The sequence below is a fragment of the Pollicipes pollicipes genome, unplaced genomic scaffold, assembly GCF_011947565.3.
Source record: "Pollicipes pollicipes isolate AB1234 unplaced genomic scaffold, Ppol_2.1 Scaffold_3447;HRSCAF=4054_pilon_pilon_pilon, whole genome shotgun sequence".
Classification (NCBI taxonomy): Eukaryota; Metazoa; Arthropoda; class Thecostraca; order Pollicipedomorpha; family Pollicipedidae; genus Pollicipes; species Pollicipes pollicipes.
The window spans coordinates 34,421,125-34,437,859 of record NW_023596297.1 but is presented as its reverse complement, the minus strand read 5'-3'; the positions used below and the strand labels follow the sequence as shown (position 1 = coordinate 34,437,859).

The 16,735-nt window shown below is 51.0% G+C and overlaps 1 protein-coding gene across 1 annotated transcript in view; it reads right to left on the bottom strand.

Annotated features, from left to right (window-relative positions):
- The window catches only part of LOC119092479 (leucine-rich repeat-containing protein 24-like), a gene marked incomplete in the record, with an annotated part of 71,287 nt that extends 70,738 nt beyond the window's left edge, over positions 1–549 (bottom strand). Inside the window, 1 exon segment of the mRNA XM_037215441.1 lies at positions 325–549.
- Positions 550–16,735: the final 16,186 nt, after the last annotated feature.

Genomic DNA, 16,735 nt, shown 5'->3' with positions numbered 1-16,735 from the left:
GAGAGAGCGCGCGCGCGCGCGCGACGGGTCGGGACCACCCGGGTCGAGAGCAGGCACGGATATGGCTGTAATGGAGCGGCTTCTCCATCCGTTGGTTGGGTGCGGCCAAAGTACCTTGACGTCGAATAATTCGGCGTAAGCCATCGGTTTCTTTTGCCATGTTAGTCCTCATACTGGCGTCATACCTGGTGCGGGCTGCTTGAAGCGCGCGTGAATTGGTCCGTTGGCGATAACGAATCTACCTACTGTGAGGTAACGCACACTGCACGCCTCTGCGAGAGGAGATCGCAGGTGGCCTTCACCACAGTCGGTAAGTCCTCTCACCTCGTGCCGCCGCTGCAGCCCCGTTGCGAAGGCGCCGATCTCAGACGGCAAGCTGGCGATCCGTACCCAGGACGTCTAACGGGCAGACGTCCGGGCAGGCTCGCACCCACTACCCAGATGGCTCAGGTGGAGGTGACGCTTCCCCGTCGGAGGCGTTAGCTGGCTCACCAGCACAGACCAGCACGCGGCCAAGCCCACTACCGCACCGATCCCTCCCCACGAGCGCTCCTGTCGGCACTGGCCGGCCGGCGACCTCCACACCTGCCACCTACCTGGCCGGCCGCAGCGCGCATGCGCGGCTCCTCGCGCCGCGCCAGGCGCATGCGTACACCCGGCACCGCAAGAACGTGCTGGCCGAGTGGTGAGGGAGCCCGGTCAGAGGCGCAGTCAGGGCGGCGTGCCTCGAGAGTCGCACTAATGACCTGCGTTACTTTAGGGGGATGTGAAGCGAATCGGCGAAAGACGACTGCAAGAGGAAGAAAGTTTACCTGACGTGCACAACAAAACTGTCAACCGAGGCCTCAGCTCCCGGCGTAAGGGCCTGTTACTGTGCAGAGTTCGATAAGAACTGCCGGTGCCGTCTCCACGACACCATTTCTTTGTTAAAGAGCCTTCGAATTACGGCCATCAGGTTGCATGTATTCCGCATATTTTGTGGTAAATGACCCAGCCACCGCCGGCTGTAATACAGACCGACAAAAATGATAGCTTCCTTTATGATAGTACTTCAGAGGAATCTAATACTTGAAGAACCTGCAGGCTCGCTTTCAATCCGCCTCCTTTTCAGGCGCATATTCGTTAATTGGTGGGAACCGGTAAATCACCCTGTTCTCCATTACATTACAATGTCTTCAGGGTAGAAGTGATCATGTTCTTCATTCGGTGGCACAGCTTAAAACAACTGATTCAAACCACTTTAAACAGTATATCACAAAGCACATAACCACATGTGATTTGCTGCGCATAAACAAACGGTGACGTAGCGCATACGTCACAACCTATGCGTAATTTGAAGGCCTCTGGATGTCTGAACAGTGACCAATCGGACAGCTGGGTTCGCGTCTTAAGAGCCGCGCTTTCGTGACGCGTGCCCGGCAATGACCTGGCACTTGACCAGAGGGCTTTGCTGGTGAATGGTGGCCCTGACCTGGCATCATACAAAGCACGGCGAAATATTCCGATAACAATTATTTCTTGGGCTAAAATTGGTGGTCTAGGCAGATGAGGTCCGTATTTTTTTTTTGCAGCAAACTTTGCTTAACAATACTCTGATCCCAAAATTACTCTACACCACGTTCAACACATTTTGTCTAGTATTAAAACATAAGCTTTAAGTTCAACGGTGGTGAGAGACAAACAAAACGGTAGTAATAGCCTTATTCCTCGGAGAAAAGCCAGGAGAATGGAGGTATAGCAATCCCTGTTCTTTTTTCTGAGGAATAAGGCTATTACTGCTCTCTTATCTATGCGGATAGTGTTCCTCACAATGCGATGAACAACACACGAGAGACAGACAACTTTAATTGGGCTGTTTTTACTCTTTGTAGCACGGGCGTTGTAAAGAGAACATTGCCTCACCATCCAATATTCGTGGGCCACTTTTTCTTCCTGCACACAATCCTAGCACACCCGGAGCTTGGATGCCACTTTTCGGACGATTTGTTGCTAGAATTGTGGTCTAGTTCTGATAACGAGCTACCAGTTCGTTTCATGACAGAGAGGGGGGGGGGGGAGGGACGACAAACACGCCTACAGCGCTGCCAACCCTATCAATGTACAGAACGGTAAAAACATACTGTCCCGGTCCATGCATAACCTTCGTTCTGCATGGTAAGGACTTTCCGTGCTTTCCCGTTATACCTCATGCGGACGGAATTCATGAATCATGGCTGCAGAGACAATAGCGGCAGTAAGTACACACAGCACCTCGCTCACGTGCATTCGTCATCGCGCTGAGGTGGCGCGGAACGGATGACGAGAACGGGCGCCACTTCCAGGGATGTTGGTCGGCTGTGAGAAATACCATGGTCTTGTGTCTAGGACAGCTGAGATAGGGTACTTTAGGGAGAGTGAGGTTGCGACGCCAAACTCGGTGGTAATAATTTCATCCAAACATATAGGTTAATTAGCTACATTTTGTTACCATAGCATTGATTACATCCACGGTCCACACATGTATAGCAAGCGATCAAACCTGGGTTTCACACGAAACAAGAACAACCGGTAGTTCAGGAACAATTTACACACACAAGCTGTCATGTTGGCCGGTGTCGGCCTGATGTTAGTCTATAGATTTACGCATTATTCAACAAACCGGTCGGTATTGTGTTACTAATATATGGGACAGCTGCACCGTGAGCCGATGCATAACCACTGTCTGCCTCCTTCGTGCTCTCGTCTGCATACATCACAGTTATGCTGCTGAAAAACGCGATTTGCCTGGCCTTAATTGTCTCAGTGATGGAGATGTCCAGTAACGACGCTGTTATGATGCAGGCGGGATGATGGAACCGGTTGGTTTGGAATCAGCAATTCTAACTGCCTTCATCGTCATGGACATTTCACATTCTGTACGCCTAACGATTTGGGATGCCACCGAAAACATGACGGACAAGAGGTGCAGAAAACCCCGAAAGGTAGTGAGTCACCTGCAGCTCCTCAACTCTTTCCAATCGCGTGTTTGGCGTGCATACCTACTCGCCTCTTTCTTCAGGCTGGTAGGCAGACGGAATGCTGGTGTGGAACTAGAACTTAACCGGTACCGTTACTAGAATGGAAATAAATGAAAGGAAAATGCGCCGTAACCAGAATGGAAGGCTAGCAATGAGCAGTGTTGAGCGTGGCATTGTAGACACAATATTAAGCCCAACCTCTGATGAAACAACTTCATTTCCTGTAGACAGCCAACTGATAAATCTCACCGTTTAACAGTAGCACGTGGCTAAATATCTATGAGATAAAAGGATCCTCGTTTGGCGCAGAGCACATGACGCGCTGATGTATCAGGCGATCTGGACACTCTTTTCGACGCAGCATGGTTGACATTCGATGTTGACATGCGTCGTCTTCGAAGGTCGATCATGCCATGATAACCATCACCTCACCGTACAGCTGAAGGGAATCCTTTTCTTACCACTGTGAGCCGATGAACGACACGATTCAGACCAGACCCGGAATGTGAAGCTAAGTTGGGAAATCCTCTCCGTGGGCGAAACGCCCCTGCCATCAATCATCCCTTAGTTACGGCCGAGTGCTGTCGTTTAGCTTTCTCGGCTTTGTGTCCGCGTCCGCGGTCCCAAAGGCTGGGGCGGCGCCTTTGTCGCAGCCACAAAGCCGGCGCAGAGCGGCGCCGTCTCACAGGAGAGCCTCGGCGCCGGACCGGTACCGAACCCACGCGCACAGTCAGCAGTCACAGAGCACGACCGGCGCTTTGGTGGGCGACCCCCGAAGCCGGTGTCTGAAGATAGGCGAAGCACGCGTCGATTTCGACACCGACGAACGCAGCCACCTTCTGTCATCCAGCGCTGAGCCTGTGCACCTGGGCGCGCCGGTGCCCCACCCAGTCCGCGACATTTCTTTCGTAACTGGCGAGTTACAGCGAGCAGCGTCACGCCTGATGCCGCCGCCAAACGCGGCGCGTCGCGCTGTCGCGGCCGTCGGGCGCAGCTGCTGCCATCTATGAGCGGAGCGGCGAACATGGGCGCGGCAGCTGCTCGTCGGGTGGCCCGTTTGTGCTCGGGGCGGAGATTTAGTGCCGGCTCGCTGCGAATGACGGGGCGGGAGCGTGATGAAGGCAGCGTCAGGGGATGGTGCCTGTGCTTCGCGCGCGACGCGAGGGCGCTAATTATCTGGCGATGATGAAGGTCGGGGCGCGCACTGGCGGCGATTCGTCTTTTCCGCCGGACGGCTGCGAGGAACGCTCCATCAGTTTCTTACATGTGGATGCAGCTATTAGGCGAGAGAAAGTTTTGGATCTGCATAATCGAGCGGTTGGATGAGCTCCATTTCTCTGCATATGAGACATGCAGATGCACAGCTTGACAGATGAGCATCATCATGCGTTTCGAAGTGCATTGAAAGAGAGACCTGAGTTACAGTTGCCGCTGTTACTGCTCGGGGAATGACAGTGCAAACCATTGTTGGGCGTTCAAGCTGTCGTCTATGAAAAAAATACTTTTCTAATGAGTTTCATTCAAGGAAAACTAATAACGTAATACAAGAAACTTTAAGGTCTAAGTGAATCATGCTCTTAACGAAATCATCACTCACTGAAGCCTGCCACGATATCATTTTGTGTTGCGTGTAGAAAATTGTTGTTTACTGAACTGAACACAGTGACGCGGTCCCACAGGGAGGAAAAGGACCCATGGGTCTTAAGCCCCCATCAGGCTCCAGTGCAGTTTTTCACCACGACACTACTGAATATAATTTCGGAATCCGGTGATCAGAATAAGTATTTCGGCGTCAATCTCATAAACACTACCGTGGACAATGACACGTCGAGCCCCCAAATCGTAATTTAGTAACAACGCTAGCGAAGAGCGGAATAATATGCACGGCACACAGCTGAAACATTTCTTTAAGATACCGTGGCAAACCAACATTGATCACTCATTGATACTCCAGATACCGCACCTTGGAGCGTTTGTTGGTTGCTATCATGATAACCCCCGCCCTGTCACAAATTCTGGCTGTGCCCCTGCCTGAATCAGGTGGTCTCTTTCTTTTGGCGAGGCATTTTTTTCACTGTCAGCAGGCTTTTAGTCTCCAGCATTACGGCTGGGGCACAGCGAAGTGGCAATATTTCAGGTGTTTAGCATTAGATGTGGTTCAAAAATCAAAGACTGTTGGCATCATATTTTTTGTTCGTGCTAAGAAATTGGTAGACACCATTCCTTCAAGGTTCGGTGATTAATCAGATCAATATTTGCTGTCTTGTGCAGTCATCGGTGTCGAATTGAATTAAATAGCAGCCCAATGAACCTGCCTTAACTCTTGTGTCCATCTTGGTTGTGCGTTGTGCCTGGTCAAGATGGGCGTAAACAATAGTTCATAAAACAACAGTTCCACAAACCCTCCTTTGGAGTCTGACTCGTCTGAAGCACGTGGAACTCTGAAGTCTGACTTGTCTGAGCCTTGTGAGCTTCAGAATCTCGTCATCTGTCCTTCAGCGTTAACGTTGCGGGCCTCTTTATTTCGCCAGCCTAGCGTTAAGACAGTCTCAATGGATATCCTGCTACAAATCCTCGGACCCGTCTCGGAGGCTCTCACTAGTCAAGACACGCGAATCAGGGACTGTCAGGGGTCAAGACACACGAATCAGGAGCTGTCAGGGGTCAGGGGACACGAATCAGGGGCTGTCAGGGGTCAGGGGACACGAATCAGGAGCTGTCAGTTCGCTGACTTGTGGATGTCTCCCAAAGGATAGGAGAAGGACTGTTGGGATTGGAGAGAGGTGGGGGGTGGGGAAAGACGGGGGGGGGGGGGGGAGGGGCGGAGCGAGTGGGCAGGGAGGGAGAGAAATAATTTGTGTCGTAATGTCGACCACACACCATTTCAAATGCAACGCAGGCGCTAATACAACCGTATTTTTGTGAACAAGGGTTGTTGACTGTACTCCCCATCAGGGCGTCCGGAACATTATAGCATTGCGCAACGGACATAGAAACAGCAAGTGCCTGGCACGACGTGGGCTTTCCATGCCTCAGCACGAAGGATTGAGCACGCACTTCATCAATCATTGAGGAGAGGCGCGGGGCATGTAATTTCCTGCGCATTATCGCGAGCCTTTTGACAGGATTGCTTTGGACCAATCACGCGAAGCTGGTGTGACCTTTGCACACGCGGCTCGGTTTCCGGCGCAGCGGTGTACCACATGTCTATTTCACCGCAGCGCGTCTTAATTAGCGCAATAGCATCAGCACTACTGCATGCTAGCACGTTCAGCGCCGGTCAGGCCAACGCCATTCGATCCAGACGCCGTCAGATCTGTTGTAAAGTCTTCTATCGCACTTGGAAACGGCCTGAAAAAGATCAGGAGAACTAGCTTCCTTAGCTTAACCTCACTTTCTATGTTTGCTGCCTTTATGGTAATTGAAAAGGTTCATTTCAAGTGAATATTGGTGTTAATGTTGTCATGTGCAGACCGTTTTAATTGTGACCGTGAGAAAATGTTATAGAATGGTGACAAAACGGATGCCAGAACTTTTCATTGAACATTGGGTGCGTATGAGATCTATGTGTGGATTCAGCTATCTCATGTGGAGGCGGTGACATCCCAAATATAACAATAACTGATAGGGCTGGAATATCACGAGAACATGCTAACCCCGCTAATGAGAGCTTACCCCATTACTGAGAGTACGTGTATTGTTTTCTGCAATCCAAGCCTCAAAGACGTGCCAGTCTAGGAGCTGACTGCATTCCCCAACGAGTCAGCTGCTTGGTGAAAAACAAACACGAAAACGAGTTATTGCAGGATCATTTTTACGACCTCACCCGAAGCTAAAGCATATTGCCCAGCTAAGACCTTAAGATAGAGCTCTCAGCTTTTAATACTGCCTACGATCATATCACTTACCATCTACCGCACGGAGGCTGATACATGTCACCTACCGGGGGATGAGACTTACCAGACAGCGATGTAGCTACTGCCAACACTCACCACTCACAAAAAACTTCCTGAGCTTCATAGCAAAATAGTTATAATCATTCAAACTGCACAAATAATCTACAATATTACGTCGGGAGTTACGGTCACTAGGACGAAATCAATGATGGTTCGTAGTTCCCAGTTGGAAGTGAACGTCACTCGAACCTGCGGAAAGACAGTTGGACATTGTTCCGCTAGAACCATGGCAGAGGCGGTCCATAGTATCATACCTGGGGTTGAGGTCACTTAGAGAGATTGCAAAGGCTGCCTGTGCTCTCCAGTCGAGAAGTTTCTTCACCGGCACCAGTGCAGAGGAGGTCAATAGTTTCCAGTTGATTTTTAACATCTTACGGACCTTTCTTTACTTTCACTTACTTTACTTTCAGACCGATGACTACAGTTACGCAAACCAATGCAAGACCATCCTGTAGTCTCAAGTTGGAAGCTTCTACCACGAGAACGACTACAGAGGCGACCTGTAGGCCCCAGTCAGAAGTTGCAGCCACCAGGACCACTGCACAGAGGCCTGTAGTCCCCAGCCGGGAGCCATCGCCGACCAAACCACTGCAGAGGGGGCCCGTAGTCCCCGGCCGGGAACCACCGCCACCCGGACCACTGCAGAGCGTGTCTGTAGTTCCCAGCCGGGACCACTGCATAGGGGGCCTGTAGTCCCCAGCCGGGAGCCACCACCACGAGAACCTCTGCAGAGGGGCCTGTAGTCCCCATCAGGGAGTCACCACCGCCTGAACATCCGCAGAGGGGGCCTGTAGTCCCCATCAGAGAGCCACCACCGCCTGAACCTCTGCAGAGAGGGCCTGTAGTCCCCATCAGGGAGCCACCACCGCCTGAACCTCTGCAGAGGGGGCCTGTAGTCCCCAACCGGGAGTCACCACCGCCTGAACCTCTGCAGAGGGGGCCTGTAGTCCCCAGCCGGGATTCACCACCGCCTGAACCTCTGCAGAGGGGCCTGTAGTCTCCAGTCAGACGCTGCAGCCGCTCGAACCACTGCAGAGGGGGCCTGTAGTCCCCAGCCGAGAGTCACCATCGCCTGAACCTCTGCAGAGGGGCCTGTAGTCTCCGGTCAGACGCTGCAGGTGCTCGAACCTCTACAGAGGAGCCTGTAGTCTCCAGTCAGGCGCCGCAGCCGCTTGAACCTCTGCAGAGGGGGCCTGTAGTCTCCAGTCAGACGCCGCAGCCGCTCGAACCGTCACAGTCAGGCAGCGGGCGATCTCGGCGTCGCCAGTGCCCCATTGTCGCGCCGGGATTGGTGGTCCGGCCGAGTTAGTGCCGGACCATTGGTGCTGGCCAACTGCGCCACCGAACGAGACGGACGGCGAGGAGCAGGACGTGCTTTGGACTGAACTGACTCCACAGGGGGTGACGGGGACCGGTGAAGGGTGTGTCCTGCCCTGTTGGAACCTGAGGCCCTGTACTGAGCAGGCGCCAAGGCATGACCCGTAGCTCGTCTGGAGCAAAGCCCGCGAGCTTCACTGATGCCGCGTAATGACCCATTCTTCTTCTAAGGTGCTGGGGCTGAGGTGAGTGAAAGGTAAGTGAATGGACTCACAGGGGCGGCTGACTTGGCACAATGGGCGCGGTAGGTCCAAGCGGGTCCCAAATGTCTTTTCAGTTGAGATGTTGCCTGCCGCCTGGAGTGTGGCTGTCCCCGTTCTGACGGTCTCGTTAGTGCTGATGGAGGGCAGTACCTTGGCGGAGGTCTGCGGCTGTGACAGGCTGAAAGGCTCAGAGCTAACGGGGACGTACCTCCACGTAATTTTGATAGGGACGGGAAGTTTGACGGCCTCAATCTAACCACAGAACTGCATTAAGATGTGAGTTGATATCAACATGCATTGCGTTATTCAACAAAGCGGGTTTTGCAAAGTAAAGCTGGCAAAGTTATCACGCGGTTCCAATCATCTGTGAAATCAGACATTGACTTACTCTCATGGGTGCGGTCAAGTGTCCTCGGGTGCCATGCGCAGATGAGAAAAATTTTCAGAGTGCTGCGAAGTTTCCATTTCGTTGTCAAAGTTTGATATCTGACTCCTCCGAGCCACAAATGAGACTATTCAGAATATCAATCGTGGCTTTGTTCGGCTATTGAAAACCGCCGTGCCATGAAAACGTTGCTGAAGAGCTCATTTCGCGACCGTGACTGCATATGCATGAGGCAACATATCGACACCCCGTGCCACAACTCTGCGAGTGGCAACCCAGAAGCCAGGCTGTGACCTGGCATTGTTGCTCCTCCAACGTCCCAGGGGTTGCTGCGAAGCTGCTGCCCGTAAACTTTCTTTCCCCGCTCGCAGAGGCAAATCCCAGTGAATGGGGAAGACTGCGTCTCCCCGGTTCCACTCAAAAAGGCTGGGCGCGGACAGCAACGGGCGACCCCGGAGACACGCGCTCCGGACGCGGTGTGCCCCGGCCTCATCGGCGCGTCGGCCGGCCCTGTTGCCGGCCCTGGGCGGTCGCGCGCCGCCTCTCCCCTTCCCTCTCGCCGCGGGGGCTCGCCCACCGGAAAAGCAGGCCCGGCCAGCGTCGCCGGTCCCTCCGCCGCCAGCAGTCATTACCCGACCGTCATCGCGACAGTAATTAACGAAACGGCCCGGTGGGTGACGTCACGCGGCGCCCCGCCCCGCCCCTCTCGCCGCGGGCGGTGACAGCCCATCGGAGGGGAAGGGCGAGCCACGCACGCTCTCTGGGGTCCTACGCCACGCTCCGTGCAGTGGAAGCGAAGCCCTCCGGCCCGGTGAACGTGCAAATCACTAGACTTTCCTCGGCCAGCTAGAGAGAATTCGCTTGGCGAAGTGCATGTGCTGAACACCTGCGCCTGGTCCACCGGGTTCCGGATACCTCAGGCCGGGTCTGGATAGCAACCGGGCGCTCGCCTGCGGCGCTGGCCGACTGCTGGCTTCACGGTCGGTCGCCCGCCGTCGGCGCTGATTGGCTGCTGCCTGCTTGCAGCAAGGACGGCCGCTGTGATTGCGCCGTATTTCTGGCGCGTCCCGTCCGTTCGCCAGCCGCCAGTCGTTCCCGTCAGGACGGCGGGAGTCAGCTGGGCGTCGGGGAGTCGTTTGGGGTCTGGTGACAGCAAGTGGCACTAAAGTGACCTCCTCGCCGTGCATTTTAATGCTCGGATTACGAGTAAAGCGAGATTCGAGAAGCCTGGCTTTGAACTAGGTGATTTGTGTCACGCGAAATGACTGCACTAGGCAGAGAAGACGACTTTTGCTCAAATAACCTTTGACACTTTGTGCTTAGGAGCTATTAATCGAAGTAATTCCATTAGTTGTGTTTGACAATTTCTGTTTAAAAATTGCAAAATAAGAATATGTGAGAGTAAGATGACGCGCCGCCTGAAAATATGAGGTGGCTTTATACTGGAGGGCTTCCCGCTAGGCCTTCAAGTCTTGTAACGTTGCCCCCATTGTTGAAATGTTAAGGGAATTTACACGTGGCGGTAGTCGTCTATGCAAGCCCTGTGACATTTAATTATGCGCTCACATCATGTGTTTTGGTTTAAAAACGATTGCAAGGCAAAGCACGCTGCAATTAAGGAGTTGTTAAGGTATTCGTGACAACATACCTTTAGCTTATGGATTGTCATGTCATAAGGAATCTTCTGGAAATGTTTCAAGCACTGCACAATTCGTGGTTGCGGCAAAATATGCACAATGTCCCGTTCCTTGGGCGTCTTGAAGTAACTCAGTTTTAGCTCCGCTAAGCATGTTTTCAGAAGCGCTCAATTTTTCAGTTCTTTACTGCGTCCTCCAGATCAAGAGTTGGAGAACGTGCCACGTTCAGCATCACTCAGAGGATTACACGCGTTACCAACTTATTAATGTTACCCACTTACGTCAAGAACGGAAACAAATTAATGGTTAAAACTACACAAAACGATAGCGTCCATATACATATATATATATATATATATATATATATATATATACACATCTGTCGCTCTCTCTCTCTCCGTACGCGCCTCATCTCATCTCATCTTAACAAAGTTGAAGTAGAAATACACCAATAGGCGTCAGCCAGCGGAGTGGACCTATTCCGTTGCACGAATCGCAAACAATGTAGTCAACTGGTTTCCCTGCAACCATGCAAACAATCAATGTGACGCGATCGATGCTTTAATGTAAACCACACAACTCCAGCAGCCAAACAAGCTGTCGGCATTGATTTCCGCGGTGTCGCGTTCGGCTGCTCGCCCCGGCAGCGAACTACAGCCCTCACTGCAGCTGCACGTGATGTATCAGCTTCCCAATGCCTGACGCATGGACCCCATCCATCAGCATTAACTAACCCATTAACAGAGCGCTCCCCATGCTCCGCCGCCGGGTTTGCTCACTTCATTAGCAGTTTATCGACGCGGGGAGACGGGGATGGCGTCGGTCAGGTCGCGGGTCACACAAAGTGGGCACGTCTCCTCCATCTACCTGTCCACACTCAGGGCACTAAGGGTGCATTTACGTGACGGTGAACAACAAATTAGAGGTTTACTGACTTCTTGAGTTACTGCACCTCATTCATGTTTTATGTATATCTTTGTATGCCATAGGGCCCATACTGGCGTTCCGCAAATATGCGGCTGGTGATAATTTGCAGGCTGCTTATTGTGCGATCCCCAATAAAAATATCTACCAAGCCGTTTTATAGGACGGAAGCCAAGATGGCAATAGTTTGAAAGTCTTCTCTGCTACCTGACCACAATAACGTCATGGATATGGGGTTAATCTTTGTGAATTAATGAAAAAGACGACATATTTATTGAAACGGCGGATTTATCAATTCATTTTCAGCGCGTGGAAGTTCAGCTTTCTGTGCACGCTTGTCACAATATGCATCAGAGGGACGCTCGTCTCACAACATCACACAACATGACCCTTAACTCCATGCACTTCTGGCACTGTGTGTAGACGTGGGCTTCCGAAGCAGATGCATCCATACGGTGTTTCAACATGATGCTTGAGTATAAAATTGTTGCAGAACAAGTTTCTGGTAAACTAGCTATTTACGACTCCTTAACTGATTGAAACCAGTTTAACCGCTTACAGGTCCACCAGAGTGTCATTGTCGCAGTTCTCTCGCATCTCTCTCGGCACCGACACCAGTCCGCACACCGGCCACCAGGCCCGCCGCAGACCCCCGGCTGGGTAGAAGGACCCCGAGAGCCCCAGAAGACGGCCGCGCCTCAATTCGGTCCGATATTGGCGCCCCCCGTCGGGATGGCCCCCGGCGTCGGCCGAATGACATCGTTGCTGCGAGCCGGCGTCGACGGGGCGGGATCGTCGGAGCCGACGCGTCGGCTGGCAACAAGTCGCGACGTCGTGTCGGCGGTGGCTGGCCAACGTGACGCCGCCTTTGTCGGGCTCGGACAGCTCCTGTGGGCGGCTGGTCGATGACCTACCAAGGCAAAATGGCGTGATGTCTTTGACATCATGCCAGTATGCCTTGGTAGGTCATCATGACATTTCCGTACATGATGTCTCGCGATTGATATGTACGCACCTGTTGAAACGTCATTATGTCTTGCTAAGTCATCGATGGCTGGTCCATGACCTACCAGGGCATAAGGGCATTTCTGTGCACGATGTTTCGCGATGGTTACGCGTGCATTTGTTTGGATCATGTGCCCATCGACAGACCCTATCGTTTACTGAAAGACGATCGTTAAAAACAACTCGTGCTATGTGCTGCTATGGGACCACGAGTGAGTCTCATAGCAGTCGATCTTAGATCCATGCGATCCATGCCGTTGTGCACCCGTCTAAGGCAACCGAAGAGCGGCGTTCTGAATCGCCAACTTCTCACCAATTGGTCGCTAAATGCAGACATTAATCTTCTGCGCACGTCAATTAGAGACGATTAGTTACATGATCCTGAAATGGAGCGGCAATGCAGCGTTTTAGATTTAATCGGTGAAGTTGAGATTCATACGCCTCCTAATTAACAGCTCGGGCTCGAGGGAGCGCCCATATCACATCGGCCAGACCACGTGACTGTTCATCACGAGACTTCGATGCAGCAAAAGTTAGGTCATCCACCGCGTCCCTTTTGTTCAGCATTTTATTATGTATGACTTCTCAAGAATCGCTGGACGGTGACTTGCACTGGAGGCATTGAAGCGCACATAAATCGGATCATTATTGCGTAAGTTAGCCTGAAAGTTGTGTATGGTTCCCATACAGTGAGAGATGCGCGCGTGTCGCGCGGCACAACACGTACGAAAATCTCACAATTTGAGAACCACATGCCGCCCTGTGCCAACTTCCACATTGCCTGACTTACGCACGCTTAGTTCCGCGCAAAGCTAATGCACCATTAACATGGTCCTGAAGTTGTTTACAGCGTCGGAGATCAGGCGGCGGCCCCTCACCAATATGTTTCTCTCGCTCAGCGTGTTGGCAGCGGAAAGGGAACACCCGTATTTTCTGTCGTCTGTCTCGGGAGCGAGGTTTCTGTGAACGTCTCTCAGGCTCCGCTCCCCGACTGTTGTGTCTCACGTCACTTATGTCACCGCCTACTCTGGAATCTCGCGCAACGAATCTGAACGGGAAAATATGAATGCAGCTAACAATGAGTCATTAACCATGGCCCCTTTTTGATACAGTGTCTCTGACGAGGCTAGACGCCTCGCGAATCACACGCGTGACAACTACGCTCACGATAAGCAAAGGATAGATGGCACATGTGACTTGGCTATTCGCCTCGCGAAACATACGCGTGACAATTACGCTCACGATAAACAAAGGATAGATGGCCCATCACACTCATCACATCCCTCTCATCTTTCAGTCCTGAGCTGGAGATTGAAAGGGTAAAGCGAGGATGTCTCAGCTTCTCACATGCAAGTCAAGTCGGGGTGACCGTGGGGATACTGGTTTTATATTCGTATCCAGTCAGTCGGCGTCACAAATGAGTTCAGCATGACATGAAAGGCGACGACGACCAGCGTCGACAAACCGGACTTCTCCGAAAGCTGACGAACCCACGGCTGAAGTTTCTCAGTATTTACTTAGACTCGCTGCGCAGCATGATAGCTGCAGATAGACATGACACCGACAGACCCGGAGGATGCCGCAGCGATGGAACTCTGCTTACGTTCCTTGTTTATCCGCCACTGGTGCAGGGTTCTTGGATCCAATCCACTGCAATGGCAGATATGAGAACCCTGCACTTTTGAAGCTTCCTGGATGTATGGTCACCCTTCAGTAGTTGACTATTGTTCACTTAAAAGGAGTGCCACACATTTCTATGGTGGTTTTGAACTGAAATGGCCATCTTGGAGATCGTTCGGTGCAGTTCAGCACCATGCCCTTCTTAAGACCTAAACCCCTTTAGTTTCTGAGCTACACGCCCTCGAAGGTGAGGAGACTTTTCGGGGAGAATTATTGAAGGGGAACCTGGCATTCATGGCATTCATGACGTTATAAAAACGTCATTGAAATCCTGCCATTCCATAAGCCATGTGGTGATCAACGTCAAGTCAAGTAGAATGGTCGAGTCGTTCATATCATATCATATCTCAATCAATGATGCGCAAGGTACGATGACACAAACAAGTAATAACCTATCCAGGAACGTGTTTACCACGCAGAGAAATTTTGTTGTCTGGAGCAGTATTTTCCACATTAAGATATTCCGATTGGTATAATCGACCTTCTTCCGTCATATCTGGTGCTCGCTTAAATGTGTTCACGTGTGGAACATTCCCTTCAACGCTGCTTTAATTATCCACCACCATGAGTTTTTGAGCCTCACAAACTTGACTTTACCTGTCGGCGCTGTAACGTCAGCGCTCAATGGCGGCTGAAATTGGCGTGAAATTTGAAATATATTTTGAATTTTTCTGTTGTACCTATCTCAAGCCATGTTGAAGAAAATTTGCGGTGCAAGTTCTGTCGTCAATATTCTATTGTACATCTCTGCAACCGGTCTTGACTGGCTACGTACCAGAACCTTTGCAATTAAGTTCAGATTTTGATCATAAATGACGATTCTATTTTCTTTGCGATCTATGTTTTCGATCATCATACATTGATAACCATTGCACGCTGCCTTTAACATGTTGTTAAAGTTGCGAAGCATCAGTTTCTTTGCAATCTTATCAGACAGACCGATTATTATAGCATCGTTGTGCTCGACTGTCTCATATACTAAAGAATAGGTAGATCAGGTGATATCCTGATGTGATGCCTGATATGCTTTGCTTTTTACTGAGGAGCATTGACTGGACGCTTTCTTTTAAAATATCATATCTTGTGGGCCTTAAGGTCAAAAGGCTTTAAAACTTTCCTTTGATTTGTGCTTTCTCTCTCTCTCTTTCTCTTTCTCTTTCTCTCTCTCTCTCTCTCTCTCTCTCTCTCTCTCTCTCTCTCTCTCTCTCTCTCTCTCTCTCTCTCTCTCTCTCTCTCTCTCTCTCTCTCTCTCTCTCTCTCTCTCTCTCTCTCTCTCTCTCTCTCTCTCTCTCTCTCTCTCTCTCTCTCTCTCTCTCTCTCTCTCTCTCTCTCTCTCTCTCTCTCTCTCTCTCTCTCTCTCTCTACGAAGCCGTGAGCGTGAGTAGCGGCACGTGCCCATTTTTGGTGGGGGAACATTAGCCATGGGCGACCTAGATCAGCTCCATACTCTGGAGCTTCTCGTTTAAAACTCCCAAATTTTTGCATGCATTATGGTCAAACTGTATTCACTTATTTCTTCGCTGATCCGTTTGACCATCATAATTTTTGGCATGCGTTGCAGGCAAACAGAATTTATATACCAATGCGGTATTTTAGTGTTGGTGGAAGCACTGTTATGCACGGTAAACATACGTTTCTGCAAGTCGGTGACCATTCAGCTGCGTTAGACAACAAGTAGGGAAAGGGCATTCAAACGATTCCGAAGCTTGAACAGTCATACTACATAATTACCATAACAATACTAGCATTGAAATTACAGTCAAGTCGAGAAGGTAATTAAAAAAAAGAGGTTGCAAACCTGAAAAGGCTTGGGCATTGCTGATTTGTTTCGGTAGCTTGGTAATGTGGGAGTCCAGTCCCGGTCCAGGCTCGCAGGCCTTTTGTCATAATTTGCACGCTTTAATAAATGACGCATGCTAGCTTCTTTGTTGCCTAGGTAATGACTTGCCTGGTCAGCTGTTGAGGACAACACATTTCATTCGACCTGTCTTTCGTGCGCCTGAGAAAACCATCGAGCGTTCTCTTCGCTCGCTCTGTGAATGATCCACTGACCTGACAAGTGACCCGCGCGGCACGAGACAATACGTCGCTATTGTCACGCGGTGTCTGTCGTGACGATTGCCACGCACCGCAAACAATGCGATAGCCGTATGATGAACATAAAAAGTATATGTTGCCTGGCACGCACACCGGTGGCAAAGACACGCTTAGAAGCACGGTCATTTGAATTTCAGTGTTTGTGCCTCATTTCGGTGCAGAAGTGCTTGCAGAAACGTCTCCACAAAAGCTCAGCAAAACCCCTTGGTTCCCACGTTTAGCGTTCTGTATGATATTTGTTATGCCTTTGCTCGCTTTGCTAGAAAGTCTACAAATACATGGGACGTCTCGAGTCCCTGGGGATGTTTTGGTGACAGTCCCCATGTTCTGGAAGTTGTGGGAGACGCGACCCCGATGTCCATTATGGTGTTGCCGCGCTTGTCCGAAAATATTTGCCATCATTGCCTTTGCGCGGTTGCAGGCCATTTCCAATCATAAACGAAGCGGGAAAATGCTGAGGAAAATACGCCGTTAA